This window comes from Mizuhopecten yessoensis, unplaced genomic scaffold, assembly GCF_002113885.1.
Source record: "Mizuhopecten yessoensis strain PY_sf001 unplaced genomic scaffold, ASM211388v2 scaffold714605, whole genome shotgun sequence".
NCBI lineage: Eukaryota > Metazoa > Mollusca > Bivalvia > Pectinida > Pectinidae > Mizuhopecten > Mizuhopecten yessoensis.
The window spans coordinates 1-4,771 of NW_018479204.1; the positions used below are offsets into that span (position 1 = coordinate 1).

General features: G+C 37.9%; 1 long non-coding RNA gene across 1 annotated transcript; it reads right to left on the bottom strand.

The window, feature by feature from the left end:
* Positions 1 to 759: 759 nt before the first annotated feature.
* LOC110440994 lies at positions 760 to 2,890 on the bottom strand. The gene is made up of 3 exons (XR_002461803.1): positions 2,801 to 2,890; positions 2,125 to 2,194; positions 760 to 1,480 (listed from the first exon to the last, which is right to left on the bottom strand). It is a non-coding gene; the product is annotated as an uncharacterized LOC110440994 (long non-coding RNA).
* Positions 2,891 to 4,771: the final 1,881 nt, after the last annotated feature.

Consider the following 4,771-nt stretch of genomic DNA (forward strand, 5'->3'; position numbering starts at 1 on the left):
AGCTTATGACCTATTTGTGAGGAACAGTACGTATAAGCTTGTGACGCATTTGTGTGGAACAATACGTATAAGCTTGTTACCTCTTTGTGTGGAACAGTACGTATAAGCTTGTGACGCATTTGTGTGGAACAATACGTATAAGCTTGTTACCTCTTTGTGTGGAACAGAATGTGTAAGATTGTGACCTATTTGTGTGGAACAGTACGTATAAGATCGTGATCTATTCGTTTGGAAGAGTACGTATAAGCTTGTGACCTATTTATGAGGAACAGTACGTATAAGCTTGTTACCTCTTTGTGTGGAACAGTACGTATAAGCTTGTGACCTATTTGTGTGGTACAGTACTTATACGGTTGTGACCTATTTAAGTGGAATAGTACGTATAAGCTTGTTACCTATTTGTGTGGAACAGTTCGTATAAGCTTGTTACTTTTTTATGTGGAACAGTTCGTATCAGCTTGTGACCTATTTATGAGGAACAGTACGTATAAGCGTGTGACCTATTTGTGTGGAACAGGTCGTATAAGCTTGTGACCTATTTGTGTGGTACAGTATGTGTAAGCTTGTGACCTATTTATGAGGAACAGTACGTATAAGCTTGTTACTTTTTTATGTGGAACAGTTCGTATGAGCTTGTTACTTATTTATGGGGAACAGTTCGTATAAGCTTGTTACCTCTTTGTGTGGAACAGTACGTATAAGCTTGTTACTTATTTGTGTAGAACAGTACGTATAAGCTTGTTACCTATTTATGTGGAACAGTACGTATAAGCTTGTTACTTATTTATGTGGAACAGTTCGTATAAGCTTGTTACTTATTTGTGTAGAACAGTTCGTATAAGCTTGTTACCTATTTATGTGGAACAGTTCGTATAAGCTTGTTACTTATTTGTGTAGAACAGTACGTATAAGCTTGTTACCTATTTGTGTGGTACAGTACGTATAAGCTTGTTACTTATTTATGTGGAACAGTTCGTATAAGCTTGTTACTTATTTGTGTAGAACAGTTCGTATAAGCTTGTTACCTATTTATGTGGAACAGTTCGTATAAGCTTGTTACTTATTTGTGTAGAACAGTACGTATAAGCTTGTTACCTATTTGTGTGGTACAGTACGTATAAGCTTGTTACTTATTTATGTGGAACAGTTCGTATAAGCTTGTTACTTATTTGTGTAGAACAGTTCGTATAAGCTTGTTACCTATTTATGTGGAACAGTTCGTATAAGCTTGTTACTTATTTGTGTAGAACAGTACGTATAAGCTTGTTACCTATTTGTGTGGTACAGTATGTGTAAGCTTGTGACCTATTTGTGTGGAAAAGTACGTATAAGCTTGTGACCTATTTGTGTGGAAAAGTACGTATAAGCTTGTGACCTATTTGTGTGGAACAGTATGTATAAGCTTGTGACCTATTTGTGTGGAACAGTACGTATAAGCTTGTTACCTATTTGTGTGGAACAGTACGTATAAGCTTGTGACCTATTTGTGTGGAACAACACGTATAAGATTGTGACGTATTTGTGTGGAACAGTATGTATAAGCTTTTTACCTATTTGTGTGGAACAGAACGTATAAGCTTGTGACCTATTTGTGTGGAGCAGTTCGTATAAGATTGTGACCCATTAGTTTGGAACAGTACGTATAAGCTTGTGACCTATTTGTGTGGAGCAGTTCGTATAAGATTGTGACCCATTAGTTTGGAACAGTACGTATAAGCTTGTTACCTATTTGTGTGGAACAGTATGTATAAGCTTTTTACCTATTTGTGTGGAACAGTATTACGTATAAGCTTGTGACCTATTTGTGTGGAACAGCACGTATAAGATTGTGTCCTATTTGTGTGGAACAGTTCGTATATGCTTGTGACCTATTTGTGTGGAACAGTTCGTATAAGATTGTGACCCATTAGTTTGGAACAGTACGTATAAGCTTGTGACCTATTTGTGTGGAACAGTATGTATAAGCTTGTTACCTATTTGTGTGGAACAGTTCGTATAAGATTGTGACCTATTTGTGTGGAACAGTACGCATAAGCTTGTGACCTATTTGTGTGGAACAGCACGGATAAGATTGTGTCCTATTTGTGTGGAACAGTTCGTATATGCTTGGTATAAGCTTATGACCTATTTGTGTGGAACAGTACGTATAAGCTTATGACCTATTTGTGTGGAACAGTACGTATAAGCTTGTGACCTATTTGTGTGGCACAGTACGCATAAGATTGTGATCTATTCGTTTGGAAGAGTACGTATAAGCTTGTGACCTATTTGTGAGGAACAGTTCGTATAAGCTTGTTACCTCGTTGTGTGAAACAGTACGTATAAGATTGTGACCTATTTGTGTGGAACAGTTCGTATAAGCTTGTGACCTATTTGTGTGGAACAGCACGGATAAGATTGTGTCCTATTTGTGTGGAACAGTTCGTAGATGCTTGTGACCTATTTGTGTGGAACAGTTCGTATAAGCTTGTGACCTATTTGTGTGGAACAGCACGGATAAGATTGTGTCCTATTTGTGTGGAACAGTTCGTAGATGCTTGTGACCTATTTGTGTGGAACAGTTCGTATAAGATTGTGACCTATTTGGGTGGAACAGGACGTATAAGCTTGTGACCTATTTGTGTGGAACAGTATGTATAACCTTGTTACCTATTTGTGTGGAATAGTACGTATAAGATTGTGACCTATTTGTGTGGAACAGTACGCATAAGCTTGTGACCTATTTGTGTGGAACAGCACGGATAAGATTGTGTCCTATTTGTGTGGAACAGTTCGTATATGCTTGGTATAAGCTTATGACCTATTTGTGTGGAACAGTACGTATAAGCTTGTTACCTATTTGTGTGGAACAGTACGTATAAGATTGTGACCTATTTGTGTGGAACAGTTCGTATAAGATTATGACCCATTAGTTTGGAACAGTACGTATAAGCTTGTGTCCTATTTGTGTGGAACAGTATGTATAAGCTTGTTACCTATTTGTGTGGAACAGTTCGTATAAGATTGTGACCCATTAGTTTGGAACAGTACGTATAAGCTTGTGACCTATTTGTGTGGCACAGTACGCATAAGATTGTGATCTATTCGTTTGGAAGAGTACGTATAAGCTTGTGACCTATTTGTGAGGAACAGTTCGTATAAGCTTGTTACCTCGTTGTGTGAAACAGTACGTATAAGATTGTGACCTATTTGTGTGGAACAGTACGCATAAGCTTGTGACCTATTTGTGTGGAACAGCACGTTTAAGATTGTGACGTATTTGTGTGGAACAGTATGTATAAGCTTTTTACCTATTTGTGTGGAACAGTACGTATAAGGTTGTGACCTATTTGTGTGGAACAGTATGTATAACCTTGTTACCTATTTGTGTGGAATAGTACGTATAAGATTGTGACCTATTTGTGTGGAACAGTACGTATAAGCTTGTTACCTATTTGTGTGGAACAGTACGTATAAGCTTGTGACCTATTTCTGTGGAACAGTACGTATAAGCTTGTGACCTATTTCTGTGGAACAGTACGTATAAGCTTGTGACCTATTTGTGTGGAACAGCACGGATAAGATTGTGTCCTATTTGTGTGGAACAGTTCGTACATGCTTGTGACCTATTTGTGTGGAACAGTTCGTATAAGCTTGTGACCTATTTGTGTGGAACAGCACGGATAAGATTGTGTCCTATTTGTGTGGAACAGTTCGTATATGCTTGGTATAAGCTTATGACCTATTTGTGTGGAACAGTACGTATAAGCTTATGACCTATTTGTGTGGAACAGTACGTATAAGCTTGTTACCTATTTGTGTGGAACAGTTCGTATAAGATTATGACCTATTTGTGTGGAACAGTACGTATAAGCTTGTGACCTATTTCTGTGGAACAGTACGTATAAGCTTGTGACCTATTTCTGTGGAACAGTACGTATAAGCTTGTGACCTATTTGTGTGGAACAGCACGTTTAAGATTGTGACGTATTTGTGTGGAACAGTATGTATAAGCTTTTTACCTATTTGTGTGGAACAGTACGTATAAGATTGTGACCTATTTGTGTGGAACAGTACGCATAAGCTTGTGACCTATTTGTGTGGAACAGCACGTTTAAGATTGTGACGTATTTGTGTGGAACAGTATGTATAAGCTTTTTACCTATTTGTGTGGAACAGTACGTATAAGGTTGTGACCTATTTGTGTGGAACAGTATGTATAAGCTTGTTACCTATTTGTGTGGAACAGTTCGTATAAGATTATGACCCATTAGTTTGGAACAGTACGTATAAGCTTGTGACCTATTTGTGTGGCACAGTACGCATAAGATTGTGATCTATTCGTTTGGAAGAGTACGTATAAGCTTGTGACCTATTTGTGTGGAACAGTACGCATAAGATTGTGATCTATTCGTTTGGAAGAGTACGTATAAGCTTGTGACCTATTTGTGAGGAACAGTTCGTATAAGCTTGTTACCTCTTTGTGTGAAACAGTACGTATAAGATTGTGACCTATTTGTGTGGAACAGTACGTATAAGCTTGTGACCTATTTGTGTGGAACAGTACGCATAAGATCGTGATCTATTCGTTTGGAAGAGTACGCATAAGCTTGTGACCTATTTGTGTGGAACAGTACGTATAAGCTTGTGACCTATTTGTGTGGTACAGTACTTATACGGTTGTGACCTATTTATGTGGAACAGTTCGTATAAGCTTGTTACTTATTTGTGTGGAACAGTACGTATCAGCTTGTTACCTCTTTGTGTGGAACAGTACGTATAAGCTTGTGAC